The sequence below is a fragment of the Aedes aegypti genome, chromosome 1, assembly GCF_002204515.2.
Source record: "Aedes aegypti strain LVP_AGWG chromosome 1, AaegL5.0 Primary Assembly, whole genome shotgun sequence".
NCBI classification, from domain to species: domain Eukaryota; kingdom Metazoa; phylum Arthropoda; class Insecta; order Diptera; family Culicidae; genus Aedes; species Aedes aegypti.
Window position 1 is genome coordinate 109,390,507 of NC_035107.1, and position 21,820 is coordinate 109,412,326.

Here is a 21,820-nt window from a genome sequence, read left to right on the forward strand (position 1 = left end):
ATCCATACAATGGTTTCATAAAAAGACGATCATATCATGAAGTTTTTATGGTTTACATGTGACTTATGCATTTTTTCGCTTATTGGATGGGTATATTAGTGATAATCAATAATTTCATTTAATGCAAGCAAATATCATCAGATGCACGAAAAACGCCTGCAAGTATGCATGCATGCGACATTCCAGTGTGTTTCACCAGATGACCAAAATATATCAACTGAACAAAAACCATAATCTATTTTGGACATCACTAGATTTATGCCTTATTTACTCATGTTAAGATTTTAGATGAACTTAGCTTAAATTTTAGACATATTTTATCATGTTGCCACGTTTAAACTTTTTATGAATGCCAATTCTATTATTGCATTTGATGTATGTTCTTGAAATGCACATCCTCTTGCATTCGTAGGATTCACAGATGTTCTGTTGATACAATTTACAATTTTAATATTTTTAAAGCCAATTTGTTATTGGTATGAAAATGGTCATCATTAATAAGTAGCATAGTGTATTAATAATGCAATACATGATTTCCCTTACATATATTCCATACCATCTCATTGGAAATTGGCTTAGACCGATTAGCCTGTCCAAATTATATGAATGTCCAAGTTATATACTTTACCCTACTGGCTGCGATATCTCTTTCTTAATTCGTGTCGTTTCATAAAGCCCTCCTTTTTATTTTCACACGTTCAGTTTTCTGAGTGTACATCGACATCGGTCCGCTGGATGAAGCAGCAGTGGCTGAAGCGGAGGGGAGTACGGTCGGCATGCAACACACAGCTGGGAGACTGTGTCAAACGTTTAAAGCACCCGGCAAAAAGCGCTCCCAAATCCGGATATCGATCCATGGTCCATTGCTGTACTGCTGAAGATACGTAAGGACTGTGCTCGAAAAAAAAGAGAATGCAACACTTTATTTTGTGCATAACTTTTTATTGCATGTGTAAAAATTGATTAAACATTTGGTAAAACTAGTTTAGAGTGTATATACATAATGCAAGACGACAAGACGCAAGACAATAAACAGGCTCTCGTTATGTGCTGCGGATAATGAGTGTTACAGACAACGATAAGGGAGAGATTCTCTGATTTTCCTCAGAATTTAATCCATGGGCACAAGTGTTGCACATAATTTAATATGAGAAACGTTAAGTCCAAAGTGGGTGCATTTAGCCTAAGAGAGAAGGTTGAGAATACCGTTTTGACTCATATTCCGAACACTTAAGGCCAACAGTGACTTCAAATGCATCCGAAAGGCATAAATTAGCTGATATTTGTGTAAATTTTAATTGCTTCGCAAAGTCTAACTGTTAGCTGTTGGGTGTGCCGTTGAAAATGTTTATTTAAACCTGTTTAGTATTGTTTTTACGTAAAAGTTTAAAACCACATTTTGATTCAAATGCCGAACACGGTGTTCATTATGTCTCATATTCCGAACACCTTGACTCAAATTCCGAACAGCATGAATATATCGTATTCAAGGGAATAATTTTTCAACTAAATTTATCTGGACTATTTCTACTGATCTCGAACTAGAGAATCAACACTACCTCTGAGGTATAAAATAGATTGGAAGACGTTTAAATTGAATTGCAAATGACTACCATTTCCTTCTAATGTGGTGACATATTTCAGCGAAACATTTCAACCAAATCGCCATACAAAAACCGAGTGTTCGGAATATGAGTCTGTTCGGAATTTGAGACAAAACGGTACTTACTCAACAAAAATCTAGCCGATAAGTGTTGATTTATTCCCTAAGGTTTTCTAAAATATCCGACCTAATGTAAATATCAGGTGATCATTCTGTCTGTTGTTTTGTTTTTCAAGTACAGTCCTTATAAAACAGTCAGTTGCTGCTGGTGCGGTACAAAGGGAGTACATACCAGTGAGCTTCTCGTATGTCTCACTCGAGCTCGAACAAACTGCTGCTTGCTACTGTCGAGGACGTTCATACATATACAGGGAATAAAATCGCATCGAACCATCTCCTGTCGCCCATAAATGGGGTGCTATCCGTGGAATATGCGACCCAGAAACGGCTTTGGCTCCAACAGAGGTGTGCCCGGAGAGCGGTTCGCCCCATCAAAGACCATATTAGGGCGGTTTAAAGTATAAAAAAGGTAACTCTCACAATTCTTACAATTGAAATAGTGTTTTGTACAATTAATTTGCCGTGTAAATTGTGAATTTTTACCGGTGATTTAATATTAACCCAGTTTTAGTTTTAAATTTATTTTAAATCCACCTGATTACAAAAGCTGTTGGAAAAAAAATAATTAACGTAAAAGTTGATGAATGTTCCAACATCCATGTTGGAATTCGAAATGTAAATTGGCAAACATTTAATTTTCGTTGATGTGGACCATCATTCTGTTCAAAATGCCTTTTTCAAAAAGTTTACTGATTAAGAAAAGCTGGCTGATTGGTTGTCAACTAGCAGATTTGGCAGAAATTTGTCCAGTTTCAAATTTGCTACAACCTTGAAATTTTTCCATATGTCATGAATATATATCAACTGAAAATACTCTTTGGAAGTCGCTAAAAAAAAAAATTGGAAGTTTCTGGACGAGAATTTAAAAAGTTTACATTATCAGGAGCTATCATATATTTGATTTTTGAGATACAAGGTAATAAGTTTGCTATGTTTTTATCTCCATGTGAGAGGTCCAGTACGCTTTTGGAAAATCTCAAACAAAATAAATTTGAACATGATTTGTTCCTTCAGCAACTATCTTCATTGAAGCTGAAGTGAAAAAACTCATTAGTTCATACAAGCATAATCATGGATGTGACAGTTCTTCTGGTGTCAAAATTATAACTCTAGTATCTTCTCTTTAATTTTCAAATAAAACTGAAAAGTCTTTGGGCTGAAAATTTGACATAACAATTTTTTCATCATAAGAATAGTAGGAAAAATGTGGGAGATTCATTTTTCTTATATTGTTTCTTAAAATTTGAATCGCCCTATTCCACAATCAACTCCCTGAATGCTACTGGTGTTTTGGTGTGGAGATCTGTAAAACTTCCTGCCAAACTGTAGTATGACTAAGGGATGAAGGGTGACGATGTCGGGGGGATGGGCGAAGCGCTTTCCCAGTAGAAATTTCGGATTCTGGTAGTGCGATGCAGTTAAAAATACTGAAAATGTGTTGTCGTCATAAATCTGGGACATTTGACTTGGGCGTTGCCTGTCCTCCAATCCACGTTGCGAGTGCTTTTCGATTCTACGTACTAACGAACCGTAGACGACAAACTTGCACCAAGTGTGAATCGACGGGGAAAGTGCTCGCTCGGGAGCAGGCGCTTCCAGGCAGCCGAGTTGAAACGCAGCCAAATTACAGTGATGGTGGTTCGGTACGGCGATTGCTTCTGGAGTCACAGCGCTACAAGATATACGGTTGAGGAGGAATGTGACGAATGGGGACTTTAAGTGGACTCCAATCTTAGCCGAAATCGAATAAATGTTCCAGTGTTCTCTTGCCGTCTGGATAATTGATCGAGAGGCGTTTTGTGTTGGTTGGTACGAAAAGATGAAGAAATCGATTTTACTGGGTATTCATTTGTTTGAAATAAGGCCTGTTCATTCAAGAAAGTGGACACGTGTTTTTTACAGTAAACTGTTTGTTTTCGAACAAATTCATGAGTTTACCTAAAATAGGGGAATTAGGGGCATAATGGACACGTTAAGCAAATGTTCGTTTTAAGAACCTTAAAAGACAATGTTTTTAATTTACCCCCGGCTAGTTTTCAAGTTTGATGTTAGTACGACTTGCCACATCCATTCATAGTGATAAAAATCATATCATGTGTCAGAAAAGCGAGATAGAAAATTTGGTCGAAAACAAGGCTGGTAAAAAGGTATCGGGGCGAAATGAACACCTGTATGAAATTTAGTTATTTCAACATATTCAATGACTGTCAATCATTTCGATATGCAAAAGGACTCTCCCTCAATCATAATAGCTAAAAAGAACATTTCTGGGTTCGATACTTTGCTCAAAAATTAGATTCTTCCACGGTCTTGCTTATATGCCAATTTGAAACTGAGAAAAATTTTAAAGAACAATTGAAGCAAAAAATAAAATGTTTTACCGTCAAGCATTTCAAATGCATTACAGATTTCATGCAGTGAATGAACTTTTGATGAAATATGTGTATTATCAGATATTGAGAGGGTGTCCATTTCGCCCCGTATGTTCATTATGCCCCTAATCCCCCTATATGGAAATTAACGTAATTTCGACCAAATTCACATAAATTTGAACATTTATTGAGCATTGCTGGAGAATGCTCTTACTTTTCTCATTATACCTCCCATAAGGTTCTGCACAACTAATTTCGGAACTTTTCATTGTGCTGCTGTTCGTTGTGACCACATTTTCTTGAAAAAATCGATGGAGCTTGCTTCTCTTCCATCCTTCTTAAGATGTCGTTTGATTATTGCCCAATATGTTTCAATGGGGCGTAGTTCTGAGCAATTTGATGGATTCTATCATTTTTCTACAAATTCGACTTTTTCCTTCTTGAGCATCTCCAAAGTAGCTGAAGCATAGTGAGCCGATGCTAAGTCTGGCAAAAACAATGGAGGCATGGTATGCTTTCAGTAGATGGGCAGAAGCCATTTTTTAATGCATTCAGTTCTGTAATTTTCGCTGCTGATTGAACCCGTCGTGAAATATGTAGTATTTTCATACTGCAGGAGCAAATTGCTTGCCATAACAAATCATTTTTCCCAAATTTTTCTGTTGGGATGTATCGTACGTCGTCAGGAATATCTGTTTTGGCCAAAGCGTTGAAAAAATTAAATTTGGACACTTCGCGATTTTAGCCAAATTTCGGAACGACAGTTTTTCTGTACACCATTTGTGCAGAAAAAAAAATGCGAGTCGCCATGTCAATTCGACCCATCGCTTGGAATTTATAATTTTTTTATGTCAACTTTTGTCTGCTGTCAAAATAAACACTTGGGTACAAACTGAAACAAAATTTTATTTGTTTTTATGGAATTTTCACACCAAAATGTTAATATTAAGGTGTCCACTTACTTAAATGAACAGTCCTTAGACTAGTTTTGAAGTTTATGAGTATTTTTGCATTCGTATACTCTATACACTGAAAAGTCGAGAACATTTCGAATTCGAAAAATATATTGTTCGAACTAGGATTCTAACACATTATCTACAGCAGTTTTATTTTTAGCGTCGCACTGTTTCGTGAAGAATCAAAAATGTTCATTAAATTCTTACAAATTCACTTGAATATATGTGGCATTTACCTACTTACATCGTATGAATGCTGCTTAAGTCAAATATTTATCTGATTTGAGGGAATAACAGCTAGCACAGATCGTCAGAAAACTCCATAGCCGTCATTCCCATGCTATTACTATTACTGTTATTGCGAATGTTATTACCTGAGATTCCTATTCAATGTACATATATCTTAATCCACAAAATTGTTAATTTCTAATGCAAATCTGTGAATAACTTTTTTTTTCAATATTTTTTTCTTAATTCAATTTTAATTTGACCGCTGTGCAAGTGGAGGAAGGAAAAACTGCAGAACAAAACAAACTATGGAATGTCAAATCCCACAAACTCAGAAATAGTTCGGAGTAAACTTAATAGAACTATCAAGTGTATAATTGGTTCAGAGATGATTTCAAAGAGAATTTGAAGTTATAAATAGTTTCAACATGAGTGGATCGAAGCACAAGCATAAGAAATCAACATATCAAGTAAATTCATACACAATTGCATTGGCGCATATGGAATACCGGTATGGACCACCGAAGTTTCCAGCTCTCGTCCAATCAGCTTGCTTTCCTGCATCAGTAAACTTTTTGAAAAGGTCGTTTTGAAAAAATGATGGTCCACTTAAACGAAAAAAGTACTGAATGATGTACTGGAAAACATAACGGAACTAGTATATTTTTTGGCCAATAATCCTAGGAGCTCATAAAGCTTTTCCCGAGGAAGAAATAACCGAAACGTCCAATTTCACAATTTGTTTTAATTTCAAACACAATCTTTTCTTCGAAAGGTCTACAAGTGTCTCTCGACGTTCCCAGGTGGGACAAATTTCTGCCACGTTCGTTCGTTGCGATGGTCGTCACTACCAATCCTCTTTTCTGCCTATCTCAAATCTTGATTGATACGATACGAATGTAGAGAAAGGTATCTACTTTTCCAACTGCCAAGACACGGTCCCCGCTGTATGACAACATCTTTCCAGTACAATGAGACAGTTTACCGTACCCAACCCCGTCACTGCTAGGCAACATCCAAAATAGACTGACGTCGTTGCTTGGCTGGGTTCAGCGTGAAGGACTCTGAATGTGGGAAGCTCCTGGGACGGCTCAGGTCAGGTCAAGTGGCATTCGGTGTCTGCCTTTTCCAAGCAACAAAACTCAACTGATTATTGTCCTGTAATCATTCCACTGCTGACTGACTGCTTTACAATACCACCGGTTTAATCCCTTTTGACCTTCCCGGAGCAATAGATTTGGTTTGGTGTAAAAAAATGAATCGTTTTCGTCGCTCGAGGGAGAAAGATGGACATTTTGTTTCTTGGAAAAGATTTGGTGTTTCAATTTTATAATTATTTCTTTTTCTCTTCCATTTCCAGGTACGTATCGTCTTTGCGAGGCTACACTTCAATACATCGAAGTAATACAATCAGGCGTTGGGAATGTTTTTCAAAGAAATATGTTCAATATCTTCTGAACTGAACTGAATGGAGCTTTCGCTGTAAGTGTTACTTCAAAGATAAATCTAAAGAGTGCAAGAAATGCAGATTCTATTTTCACACGAAATAAAAACAGAACATTGGCACAAATTGATGATAAACGAGGCACCAATTCGAAGAAAAACAAAAATAAGCGAAACCAGGAAAAAATCGAAAAGTTTTTTGCACGTAAAGCACGACGCAGAGAACCGGAGAAAAAAAAACCTTCGGAAACATGCCTTTTTCCCCCGGTAGTCAAACAAAGTTTCACAATAAAAGCGGAAACTTTTCTCTCGAAAGGAAAACTTCAATCAAGGTCGATCGACGCACCGAAGACGTCGTCGTTTTGGCCGTCGACACTCCATTCTCCGGTCGGTGGATTGTGGAAAAAGCTCCAGAAGAAAAGTCCCTTCGGGCAGGTCCGGCCATTGTTACCCTGGGCGTATTTTTCTTTGCTGGATTGCGTCTTCCGATCTTTTTCTTTTCCAAAGTCGAGTGGTCCACGTTTCCGTCATAAATCGATTGGCGTTGCTTGTTTTAGGTTGACCAAAGATTTGTACTTTTTATAGCGCAGTTTCCCGGTTGAAAGTGCTTTTTCGCTATGCTGGTCGTTCTTTGTAATATTTGCAAGGTGATAATTTGTTGTAGGAGAGTAGCCTTTTATTATCATATTGATTTGACTGAACTTAGAGATATAGGTGTTGAATAATTCGAATATTGGTATGGGTTTACTCATTGCATTCATTTCCTATATCTAAGTGATCTGTGTAAGGCAACACTATCATCCTAATATGGAAAAACTTAATAAAGCTCTTATCAACATTTCATTAATATCGTAATACATCTCATATGCCGAAGCGGTTCATTTTTTTACAAATGGATTGAATTAACCTGCTTATTAGAATCATTTCTTATTAACCTAACCTAACTAAACCCAACTATAAAATGCATTTATTGTGGCAATAAAAGATTGCAATGATTTTTGTCCAAGATTGGTAATAATTTTATTCGACATTTGTTCCAATATTTCAACATTGGATATTCTATGTAGTTCAATAGCACTGTACCAAGGAGGGATGTTCAGAATCATGTTCATTTTTTTTTATTTTGAATCCTCTGCAGAGCTTTCTTCCTGGCATCACAACAGTCATTTAATATCGGTACAACACACAACATGGCTGGCCTGAAAATTTGTTTGAAGATCAAAAACTTGTTTTTAAGACAAAACTTCGATTTTGTGTCTATGAGTTCCAGATATGTTATATATTGGTTACATTTGACTTGAATACCCTCAATGTGATATTTGAAAGTTAAATTTTCATCTAGCATGGGCCCTAGATATTTTACTTCATCTGACCAATTTATTGGAATTCACCTCATCGGGACAACATGTCTACTTGAAGGTTTCAAATAAAGAGCTTTTGGTTTAGGTGGGAATATTATGAGTTAAGTTATTTCATTTATGCATGTATGGGTATTCATTTATGGAAGTATGAAGATAAAATATCCAAGCATTTTTGCAATCTACTACAGATGACACGCAGGCTTCGTTCTTTCGAGAATGATTTCGTATCCAGCTTTTTACGCTCGCTATAAATCAACAAGGGGTGATTCAATTTCGACATTTCTTGTCTACAGATTTTATAGTTTAGTCTTAGTAGGCCATGATTGAACTTTGTTGATTCAACTGTCATTAATTTTCATTTGATTTGTTTGGAGCTAAAATATCTTTGTATTCAACTTTTCGTATTTACATCAACCATTTTCTTATAATTTCAAATGATTTATTTCTCATTTTAGGCACTCTATTATAAGGATCCATTACAAGTTATTTGGTCTGAACAAATTTCCCGGAAATTTTGGAATACTCGAATTAATTGGTGTGGATTGTGGAAAACTTACTTTACGAATATACAGCGTTTTTCCTAAGGGAGCAATTCGTTTTAAATGGCGATCGAATCGGCTTCCATAGCCTATGGACCAAAGGAAATTGTTTTTTTTTTACTAATTGGTTATCAAGAAAATAGATTCAGAAAAGTTCGACAAACTGAAAGCTTTGCACGGAAACTTGCTTCTTTTACTAATGTTTTTTTTTTAACCATGAAAGGGTATTCTTCCAGGCATTTGGAATTATCCTATGCGGCGTGTGAGGGGAGACGAGTCAAATAAGGTGACAATTGTCCACTCGCTAACATTTCATTAAGTCATTAGTCGTCTTACGTCATTCAGGTGAGACCTAGTCGTCTCGACTTACGCCGTGCAGAATAAGCACAATTATCATTTTCTAAGGTCCAGCAGCCTTACGTTATATTACCACGACCTTGACCCATAGCGCCAACTTAAAAGACACCGACACGTTAATGCTTCCAATGGACGATTTGCCCTTTGAAGGAAGCACACAACTTTCGCACATTTGTGATATTTTTGGCTAGAAAAGCCCTTTCTGAGTCCAATTCTATTTCTATTCCCCCAATAACCCTTGATAAATATTACATTTTAGCATTATTAGTAACGATGGAGCCACCAGTTCTTGTACGATAACAAATAACCTGCCGTCCATCCCCGTTTAATTTTCGACTGCAAGTCAAAGACAAATTAAATATTTGTATTGAATAACCTTTCCTTGGTAATTAATGAATATTAACGGGCTACATCCAGGCTTAGGTGATCCTGCATGTTGATGGAGGATTTACATTTCATTCCGTTGATCATTGGTGACTCAATGGATCTTTCGCGTTTATTGTTTCTGCGAAAAATTCCCATCTCAGTTTACCGGCTTAATTGCTTATAATCCTGCTGAATGCACCTAAAATAAATAATTGCCAAAAATATAAAAAGGAATAAACTTAAACCAAAAATATGAAATGTTTTGGAACCTTCTTTTGGTTTTGGTCTCCTGGAAACGCGTTTGTCAACTAAAAAATTTTCTTCATCATAAAGGTTGCTACGATCCAACTATAAAAAAAATATAGTGTACGCAAGAATTGTCAGAAAGGGGTGATTCAAAATTTATGGCATGCTAGCGTAAAAAGCTGGATAGCAACCGATCACTTTCGTAATACTTAACAATTCTCGATTACTTTTTCAAATCGACGTAGGTTACTTTCCCACGGTTTGGAGATAAAACAAATGATTGGAAGTTTTTTTTTAATTTATTTTAAATAACAGTCGACTTTCAACATTTTCTTCTTTCTAACGTTACGTCTCCACTGAGACAGAGCCTGTTTCTCAGCTTATCTCAGTTCTTATGAGCATTTCCAAAGTTATTAACTTAGAGCTTACTATGCCAATGACCATTTCTACATGTGTATATCGTGTGGCAAGTACGATTACACTCTATGCCCTGGGAAGTCGAGAAAATTTCCAACCCGAAAAGATCCTCGACCAGTGGGAGGAACCCACGACCCTCAGCTTGGTCTTGCTGAATAGCTGTGTGTTTACCGCTACGGCTATCTGGGCGACTCTCAACATCTCGATATCAAAATGGGTCCTTTGAGGTAGGAAGAGATCGAGACATAGAACAAAAATTTTATGATTACTAGATTGAAAATCACTTCGTTACCGAGAAAATTGAAAACAAACAGACTTCATTTCATCTTCGCATATTGTTGTGAATCCTGTCTAGTAACCTTTGATAATGGGCATATCGACATACGGAGAGAAAATCGAAAATGAAATCATATCGAGATAGGGAGATATCGAGATAAGGAGGATATCGAGATATGGAGAATGAACATGTAACGGGCAGAGCGTGAAAGTCCGTCAAAAATCAAGTAAACGTATTTAAATTTTCTAGGTATTTTTCGATAATTTCACATTTTAAAAATACCTAAACATAGTTGTGTGTCGGCAAGCTGATTTAATTTGTTTATATTCAAATAGAAGGAAACATAAGACGAACACTATTTTCTATAATGTTGTTTCACAACTTGTTTTCTACAAGTTTGTTTGATGTTATTCAAAATTAGGGTGGTTCACATTTTCAAAGAATTGAAATAGTCAACGTTCTTATTTGTTATTAAGATAAACATGCCTCACCAAAGTTGTAGACCATTCAATTAAACAAACTTTGATCCAATTTTTACGTTTAGGAGTTTTTGAAAACACGTCCCTTTGAATGTGAATATTTCTGATTGGGGCAATCAAACAAGATATATTTTGACGGCATTCGAAGGAGAAAATTATTTTCTATATTGTGTCAAAAAAGTATTATTTTAAATTCCAAAAAAAATGTTTTTAACTCTAGTAAAATGCCTTGAAAATCAATTTTTTTTTCAGAAAAACTTCAATGATGAACTAAAATAGACATCAACAATTTAGAAAATATGAAGAAAAGTTCATATTAGAAAAACTATATTTAAAAACCGTAGTTTTCTTGGACTACCCTATGTTGACTGGGGAAAAATGATCCAAATCGGTCAAATTTTTTGCTTCAGGGAAACTTTTCAAGGGAAAAAACTTTACCAAAGACTATATACCAGTATTTTAACAAATAAGAAAGTTGATAATTGTGATATTGTGGACCACCCTTGTTCAAGATAACACATAATAAAAGGCTGTAGTTTTAGAAACAATTTTGTCGAAGACCATTTTTGTTTCAAATTTTGTTTTCATGCTTAAGATGCAAAGTAATAGAAAATACTAACAATATAAATCTTTAAAACAGTTTTTTTTTCATACCTTTTATATAACACATCAAAGTAAACGAATTTTCATACAAAAAAATGTTGGTATCTACTTTAGATTAAAATTTATTGAATGTTTTATGATAAAAGTTTTTGGAAATAGAGAAATAACACATCTCTTTCATATAATGAAGAAAATCATTTCATCTTTTTAATGCCGTCAACTTATATTTTGTTCATTTGTCCTAATCAGAGTAGATATATTTTTGCGAGGAAAAAAATTATAACACTTGAACGAAAAGAAATACTAAGTTCCTTCTCTCACCAAATTTAAAATTTCTAAAAGTATTTCATAAACTACTTTGATGAGATATTAGAATTGAAAACACTGGATCTAGATAACCAGTTATCTGTGGACCACCTTATGTGAACATAGAAAAAATCTATAAATCGGTCAATTTAAGAGCTGCAAAATAACTTTTTTTGGTAAATTTTCTTAAAATTGAATGGTTGATAACTTTGATGAAGTTATCTGTTTTCTGGACTACTTTACAATGCACATTGGTTCCAAAGCCATATCTAGGAAGACAAAAATGATTGCGCCTAAACCGTCAAATTTAGATATATGGTGTCTTCGGCAAAGTTTCTTCATATTTCTCAGACATTTTTTTCAATAATGTGAAATTAGGGTGACCCGCATAGTTTCAGAGATCAGAATATAAACTTTTCTGCTGACGCATTTAGGCCAATACAGTGTTCTACAATGTTTTAAAACAACTGATTTGGAGCAATTTTGCATAAGACCTCAAATATGTATCTCTTATGGTTAACGAGTAATGATTTGTTTTAAACAAATAAGTAAGGGTGGTACTGGAAAATCAGTTTTTTGTTGATAACTTCTTATACAATAATTTCTCGGAATATTGGTTACGTAATTTTTTGCCGAAGAAACTATTGTTCTATCTCTTATGGTTGCAGAGTTATCGGAGATTTTCTTCGAAAAAATTGTTGTTTTCAAATGTTGATATCTCAGAAAGGCGCAAACAGATTTTCAAGCTTTTGCCGCCATTAGAAAGAAAATCTCTTTCTCTTTTAATGGTGAAAAAACTGTGAGGATGTTTTTGGTTTGAAAAGATTGAATTTTTTCAAAAATAATATGTTTTTCAACGAAAATTGTCCATAACTTGAAACATAATCGAGATAGCTCTTTGGTGCCTTCAGCAAAAATGTGCAAAATTGAAAGTTCTGAAAGTACTTCATACAAAGTATTCATAAAAAATCTACGCTTTAAGATGTATTCACCACAAACCAAAATTTATATGGTAAAGATTGCGAAAAATATGGATGTTTGCTAGAACAACCGAAAAAACTGTAGGTAAAGCCATTAAAAATTGAATATACATGTGTTTATATCGATCATAGCAAGCGGAATCTAAAAAATTGAAACAAGGACAATTATTTGCTGAAGCAGTTTTCAAGTCATCCTGGAGCAGTTTTCAGGTCCACCTTCTGGTTCGTTACCTTAGACAGATATGTGGGGCTTATATCTGGCTCTTGTTCATAATTTATGCGTTCTTCAACAGGCGAATGCTGCCCTGACTAATTCGTTGTGGCAGATTTAATGGATTTATTTGAATTGAATGGGATAAGTTGGATGCCCAGATAGAATCATTGCAGATACTTCTATATTTATATGAGATGATATCACGAGAAGTAAGGTTTTGGTAATTCGAAGGAATTTTTCAAAGTATACGTTTTTAATCGTTTAGGGTTGATATTATAATAAACGGCACCGATATTGAACGCATGACCTTCTGCTTAGTAAGCCGAAGCTAACCGACCACGTCATAGGTCAGCTGGACAAACTTTATGTCGCGTGAAATAACAAGACTTCGTTTATGGATTAATGTTCCATACATCACTGTTGAAACTGCTTCAGAAATTAACTTTCCTACCCCTAACTTCTTAGATTTCGCTTACTATGATCGATCTTATATCAATACATATACAATCAATTTTAAATGACTTTACATACAGTTATTTCGGTTGTTCCAGCAAATATCACTTTTTTCGCTTATTTTTCAAATTATGGACGATTTTCGTTTAATAACATATTATTTTCAAAATTTTGTTAATCTCTTCAAACAGAAAACGTCCCTACAGTTTTTCCTTCATAAATAAAAAAAATGATAATCTTTCTAATGGCGACAAAAGATTGAGAATACGTTTGCGCCTTTCAGAGAGATCGGCATTTTAAGACAACCATGTTTTTGAAGAAAATCTCTGATAACTCTGTAATCATAGGAGATAGAACAGTAGTTTTTTCGGCAAAAATTTGCGCAATCAAATGTTGTAAAAGTGCTCTGAAAAAGTTTTTGCGATAAATTGTCGTATAAAAAGTTATCAATAGAAAACTGATTTTTCAGTACAACCCTAACTTATTCGTTTTAAAAAAATCATAAGTCGCGAACCATAAGAGATATAAATTTGGGTTCTTCGGCAAAGTTACTCCAAATTGGTTTTTCTAAATCATTGTAGAACACTGTATAGGCCTAAATGCGTCAGCATAAAAGTTTATACACTGATCTCGTAAACCATGCGGGCCACCCTAATCTCACATCACTGAAAAATATGGAGAAACTTTGCCGAAGACACTATATATCTAAAATTGACGGTTTAAAAGCAAACATTTTTGTCTTCCTAAATATGGCTTTGGGACCAATGTGCAAACTGTTTTGCGATCTTTATGAAAAATGCTTCGCAACTTACAAATATATCTCGAAAAAATTTATTCAATCAGTCGTAAGTCAGAGAAGTAATAAAACTTAGTTTACCGATGCTATGGAAAAACTCAAGCTGACGTAATCAGATTCACGTGCAATCGGATTAATATTTTTTCTCGGGTCTCTAGGCAATGCTATGCGAAGACTGAGATTCGTGTCACATCTAATCGTTACAATGGTGGGACATAAATATGATTAAAAAAAACTGTGAATGGTGAATAGAGAATAGTATGCTGGATTCCAAACATAATGAGTTACTCTTGTGTTGAAATTATAACATATTTAGTTTCAATTTTGTTTAGTTTATATGAAATTGTGTTACATTTCTTGTTATTTTACCTACTACCCAGGTAACAATTTGTAGTTGTTCAAACGCTTTCATAACTAATTCAATTCAGCCTTTGTTTGAACAAAAGCTGTTCATAGCTCGCATACACTGATGTTCAGCTGTTAAACATTTAATTCTGGCGATTTTATTCAGCCATAAGCTTAATTGAAGCTTTATGGAAGGCTGAATAAAGGTCTATCATGCGCTTATTCAGCCCCCTTTCAATAACGATAATACTATTTTTAGAACAGAAGGCAGACTTCGAAAGCTTAACAATCGCTTATTCACTCATTATTCAACAATAAACCAAAAAATGTTAAAATATTTACAGGTTCATAGTTTTGGATTTAATCAACGTATTTTTCATATTCAAACACAAAGGAGAGATGTGTGCTGGAATGTAAAGATGAAGATTAGTAAATATTAACAATTGAGAATTGAACTGGGATTCTCTGATTTATAACCACTTACCTTGACATCTGCTTCACATGAGACTGTGTGAGAATAATAAAAAGCAAGGGAATAACTTATAAACTTGTCTGAATAAGAGCTATGTTAAAGGTTGCATTGAAGCTGGAAAAGGGATATTAGTGCTATGCAAAAAGAGCAATTCTCGCTGAAACCAGGCCGCCATCGGCACCCATCGATAGAATTCCAGTTTTATGTCACTGATCGCTAGTTTTCGATAAAACTCAAGGGTGGTCCTTTCTGTTTTCTCAAATTGGTGGACCCCTCGTACGCCAGCTAGCTGAACAGTTTGCGAAAAAGCCCATTTTTTGATAAATCTTGGGTATTTCCTCACGGGATATGTCTCATATTTCGCTTGGAACACAGCAAACTTAGTGACATCGTATAGAGAAAGGATATAGCTTTCATTCAAACTTGAAACATTTTTGGCGGCCGTTTTGAATTTGGTCGCCATCTTGAATTTTGTTAGAAAAATCGATTTTTCACCATTAGCGCACCGCTAGTTTTGAATTATGAGATCACCATCAGAAAGCTGAGGAAAAATTGCGTAAGATAGGCTACAGAAACTAGGTGAGCAATGGTATTTACCCTATCAAATGAACTATTTTCTAAATCATGTTATACGATTTTGACGTATATGGCGAGTGCAATCAATACAACCTTTGGTGTTTTATTCGAGTCAAGTGAAGAGTAAGAATATTATTTTTAGTGAAAAAATCTGGCGGCCATCTTGGATTTTGACGCCATCTTGATTTTAGGTAGTAGAATTATTTTTTCACGTTGATAGCACTCAGCATGTCGAATTTAGAGGCCACCAATAAAAAATGTTACGTATACTCTTCTTCTTATTATTCTTCATTTTACTGACGTTACGTCCCTACTGGAACCGAGCCTGATACTCAGCTTTATTAATTATAAATCCAGGTTATTAAACAGGAATTCTTCTTTTTCAATGCGATTTCTGACAACAGAATAATTCTTCGACATATCTTTGAATTCAGTATTAATGAATAAATAAATTCAAATGAAAACCGTCAAAAACCATTGATTGTATTAAACAAACATTTTTTTACCCTATGCATTGTTGTTCATTGTATGAAGTTTATAGATTGCTTGTCGGGACATTAGTAAGCCTTGTGGTAATATCTGTAGTTCTAACGTAAAACATTGACAAAAGTGCATTAATTTATAATGAAAGTCTTAAATTTTGAAGCAAAAAACATCCTTGATTTTCTTAGTCATAAAGTATCGTTTTTAGTACCGCCCAACATGCATGTGAAAAATAGCGAAATTGAATGATGAGAAGCAGGTTTTGTTCTAATGTGGACGTAATGCCGAAAGGCAGGTGTATAATTTCAAGGTTAGAAAAACTGGCGGCCATCTTGGCTTTCAACGCCATCTTGGATTTTAGCAGTTGCATGATTTTTTACCATCTCAGTGCTCATCATGTTGAATTATAAGTTTTTCGTTAAAAAAACAATCAGATTCTATCTTTCTCATCTTATCTCAGCTGTTCAGCTGATTGTTCATTTGTATCAATGGTTTTAGACCAAATAAATGAAAGAAATAATGCTATTTTACTACTCGAAGATATGCAGAAGAATCATTCAGGTAGCAAATAAGCGTTAAAAAATCCTATTTGATAATTTGTTTTTAAAACTAGTTAAGCTGAAGGGCTGGCTCTGTTCCAATAGGGACGTAACGTGAGGAAAAAGAAGAACAAGAAGAAGAATAAGTGTAACGGTAGCATTGAAATTCAACATGTTGAGTGCTAACAAGGTGAAAACTCATTCCACTACTTAAAATCAAGATGGCGTCAAAATCAAAGATGGCCGCCAGATTTTTTCACTCAAATTAATACTCCTATTCTTCATCTGTCTCAAATAATACACCAACGATTGAAAACTTGTTTCTTTGTTGTACAAAAAATTATGTTTGCATTGATTGCACTCGCCATATACGTCAAAATAGTAGAACATGATTTAGAAAATCGTTCATATCATAGGGTAAATACCTTTGCTCACCTAGTTTCTGTAGCCTATCTTACGCAATTTTTCCTCAGCTTTCTGATGGTGATCTCAGAATTCAAAAATAGCGGTGCGCTAATGATGAAAAATCGATTTTTCTAACAAAATTCAAGATGGCGGCCAAATTCAAAACGGCCGCCAAAATTTTTTCAAGTTTAAATGAAAGCTATATCTTTTCTCTATACGATGCCACTAAGTTTGCAATGTGTTCCAAGCAAAATATGAGACATATCCCGTGAAGAAATACCCAAGATTTATCAAAAAATGGGCTTTTTCGCAAATTGTTCAGCTAGCTGGCGTACGAGGGGTCCACCAATTTGAGAAAACAGAAAGGACCACCCTTAAGTTTTATCGAAAACTAGCGATCAGTGACATAAAATTGGAATACTAACGATGGGTGCCGATGGCGGCCTGGTTTCAGCGAGAATTGCTCAAACACTTAAGCTAGTATTTTGTGTGTTGTGATTTTTGTTTTGAAACTGAATGCTCGATAATCTTCAATTATTGCTGTTTAATTGTTGTCAACGAAAGTTGGTAATGATAACGATTCCCTCCTAAAAATGTGGCGAAGAAATCTTCGTGAGCGAGTATATTGTTCTATCTTGTTGTTACTCAAGCTCATGGATGCCGAATTCAGGTGTTTTTCTTTTTCGATATACGCTAGGTCCGTGTGTGTTTAGAGCATGTCCGCTTCGGCATGCAGCTGGACAATTTTTCGACAATGGCTGTTGATTTGACTAAAGCTTTAAATAACCTTGAATCAATATCATTGAAGATGGCTGAACAAAAGTTAAAATTGTAGATGGAAAATAGCTTGTTCAACTTGATATTCAGCTTTGAGTATACTGCTGAATAAGAGTCTTTGATAAGCTTTTCTTAAAATTATTGTTCAGCTGTCACGGTGTTCAGCCTTATACACCATTAATCAGCCATTGTTCAGCAAATACTCTTGTTGTTCAGCTTTCATTCTTACTTGGGCAACCAGTCAAAATGATAACATATTTTGATAGAAAAAGTGTGCCAATTGAGGAACAAAATCTGTTAAAACTCTGTTGTAATCCATTGGTCGAGAAACTTACTTACGTTGATTTGATAAAGAGTAATCGAGGTACAGTGAAAAAAATCACTCAAAATAAAAGCCTGCTTTTGATTGGTACAAGAATCGAATGTGTGACAAACAGATTTGCATCTATCATAGTCTTTAAAAAGAATGGTGAGGTCGTGCCCATACTATTTGTGACACGCTCAATGTATCCTGCATTCATAGTGAGCTTAGGCGTAGTCCTATGCTATGATGCAATCGATTCTAGCCCACTACCCGGAAACCTATTGCCCCGAATGCCATTTACTCGAATGTCATGAGCGCAAATTCCAGTTTCCCGAATGTTATTTTATATTAATAATAATTAGTTATCAACATATTATTGTGATGAATTATTTTTCAATGTTTAATAGGTATTCAGATAGTTTTCCCTATCTCGATATTGAAGGGACCATGGAGTTGGAGAGATATCGCATTATAGAACACAAAACAAGTGTAAATGCGATCATAGGGAATATCAAGATAATAATGATAACCAATTTTTACAATGGTTCCCTAACTCGAAATCGAGATTCAAAATATATTATTAGAATGGAGAGTTGACTGTTTATAACTCTTTCTAAAAATATCTGCCCGGTGGCATAGGGTTTTCGTGGCCGGTGCGAAGTAAAATGTGGGGGCCCCTAAAATATATATTTGTTTTCTTTTTCCTGCCATTTTGAATAAGGGATACTTATGTCCATATATTGATGTTGAATTTCCATGAAATCAATACGCCATCTTCTGGATAGAAATAAACGTTTATGTAATTGTTTTCTGCCTACTAAACTTGCAATAATTTTGTTTTCAACATAGTTAAAATTACCAAGAATAATAACGAACATTTTCTCCTGGAATAACATCCCAAGTAATACAAGGTTTCGAATAAAAATAATTTCAGTTGAACTGGCTTGTTATTCAAAAAGCTAAATTTATCAATGTCATGTCATTCCATTAGCAAAATTTAGTCATTATTCGTAGTTATTTTAGTTTTTTTTTCCAAATACGTTTCCAGTCGCCCTGAACGTTGAGTGTCTTTAAGTCCTCTTCAACTGCAAAAACCCAACGTGTGCGCGGCCAACCACGAAGCCGACCGCCTTGTCCGGGTTATCTACTGAATATTATTTTTGCTTGTCGTTCTCCCGGCATTCGTACCACGTGACCAGCCCAACGCAGCCTGCCGTGTTTTATGAGCTTGATAATATCCACCTCTTTATATACTTGGTACAAGTCATGATTCATGCGACGCCGCCAGATGCCATTTTCTTGTTTACCACCGAGTATTGTTCGCAGCACTGTACGCTCAAAAACTCCAAACGCTTTCTGGTCGACCTCTTTTAACGTCCAGGATTCATGGCCGTATAGAGCAATCGGGAGGATTAAGTAGTGTCCTATATAGTGCGAATTGTGTTTTCGTCTGCAGACTACGGGACTCAAGCTGGTTACGGTGCCCGTCTACCAGCGATCATGTACTTTGTTTTGCTGGTGTTGACGGTAAGTCCAATCCTCGCTGTTTCCCGTTTAAAAGGCACGAATGCCTCTTCTACGGCTCGACGATCAAATCCGATTATATCGATATCGTCCGCAAAACCCAGGAGCATATGCAACCGGGTGACGATGGTACCGCTTCTTTGCTCGCCCGCTTTCCTAATAGCTCCTTCGAGAGCAATGTTGAACGAAAGGTTCGAAAGCGCATCTCCTCAATCCATCTAAGGATACGAAGGAGGTTGAAGTCTCATCCGCAACCTGCACGCTTGATTTCGATCCATCCAACGTTGCACGAATCAGTCTAATCAGTTTCGCCGGAAAACCGTGTTCTACCATTATCTGCCATAACTCATTTCTCTTTACTGAATCGTACGCCGCCTTGAAATCAATGAACAGATGGTGAGTCTGCAAGTTGTATTCCCGGAACTTATCAAAGATTTGTCGCAAGGTAAACATTTGATCCGTCGTTAAACCGCCAGCTTGGTATTCGCCGACGAAGGACTCCTCCAGCGGTCTCAATCTGTTGAACAGAACATGCGACATTATTTTGTACGCCGAATTGAGGAGCGTAATTCCTCGGTAATTGGCGCATCTCCAATCTGAGGGAAGATGACGCCTCCCATATCCTTAACAGAGTACGGTGCAGTATTTCGTACAGCTGCTTACTACCGTGCTTGAAAAGTTCGGCCGGGATCTCGTCTTTTCCAGCAGATTTACAGTTCTTTAACTCCTTAATCGCTCTTCTAACCTCATCTAGCGTCGGGGGCTCCAGAGCTTGTCCATCGTTGGTGATGATTTATCTGTTCGCAGATGCGCTCGTGTACTCTCCGTTCAACAATTGCTCGAAGTGTTCTTTCCACCTGGCAGCCACCAAGATTTTGTCTGTCAGCAAGTTACCTGCACGGTCATTGCACATGACGGGAGACGGTGCTGTTTTTCTCCGTACGCCATTGACAGTTTCATAAAATCTCCGCATATTATTTTGTTCCATGCTGTTTTGCGCCTCAGTAATGATATCTTCTTCATACTGCCTTTTCTTTCTGCGGTGAATTCGTTTCTCGGCTGCTCTAGCTTCCTTGTACCGTTCCCTATTCTGCCGGGTACCTGACACTAAAATCCGGCTTCTGGCAATATTCTTCTCATCCGTCACATTCTGGCACTCCTCATCAAACGTCTCTGAGCAATACCTATCACCTCTCACGCTGCTGTGCTCATCGCACCGCGGATAGACTCTCACAGATTGTTGAGGTTGTTGCCTACGTTGTATCCAAGAGGCCCCTACAAGTCAACAATTCAGGCTTCTAGCAAAGTGGATTTTGCCTTCATCGTTTATTGGAACCATGCAATTGAAAAAAAGGATTCGCCTATCTCGATGCGTGTAAAATTTCTTACGATTTTGGAGCCCCAGATGCGGACGCAAGCACCGCACTCCTCTAGCTATGCTACTGTATCTGCTTGTCCAAACTACAAAATTATTCCAAGTTATTAAATACAAAAGGGGTGGGTGATGTAGTGGTTAGAACACTTTCCTCTAACGCCTTGAACCTGGGATCGAAACTCATACCCGAGACCGTCATTGATGATCTTAAGAATATGATGAAAACTTCCAACGGAAGGGACATAAAGCATTTGGTCTCCAGATGAACTAGCCTAAGGCTAAAAATCACAATAAAATACAGTTAGATTATCAAATAGAAGCAGAATGATTGTCAATAACATTATCGCAAAAACAACGCGACAACCATCTATTGTGTTTCGAAAATCGATCAATCCAATTTTACAATTTCATTTCGAACTTCTTACTCACAAGATAATGAGCAAGAAGTCTTGGAAGTTGTTCAATCGAAAACAATAATATTGTTTAAATAAAAACACTCCATTCGATTGAAGATCAATTGTAAGTTTCAAAGGGGATTTTGCCCCCATTTTTTACCTAAAATGGAATCCATGGGGCTTTCCAGCAACCCACCTCCCAAACTGTAAGAAGAACTAAGAGTAAAGGGATTTCTTGCTTTGATAGCGACAGTGTGGTAGGCATGGAATATAAATTACCGACGACAAAACCCAAAGCTTCCTTCCTTCGCCATTCAAGTTCCGACATATTTCGCTGCAAAAAGATCAAAATAATTTTAAGCTTCATTTTCTTGGTAGGTTATGGCCCGGAATGGCCCATCTTACTGGCCCTAATATTTCTCCGCTTGGATCACACCCAAATGCATTATTAAGCAGTAATGGATGTATCCACGCTGCCAGTCAGTGTCTCCAATCGTTCCGCAATCCAA

At 36.1% G+C, this 21,820-nt stretch overlaps 1 long non-coding RNA gene across 1 annotated transcript in view; it reads right to left on the reverse strand.

The window, feature by feature from the left end:
• Positions 1-420: 420 nt before the first annotated feature.
• The window catches only part of LOC110676593, a 63,239-nt gene continuing 41,839 nt past the window's right edge, over positions 421-21,820 (reverse strand). The window contains exon 3 of the long non-coding RNA XR_002500542.1: positions 421-891. This is a non-coding gene — a long non-coding RNA (uncharacterized LOC110676593). The remainder of the gene's footprint in view (positions 892-21,820) is intronic.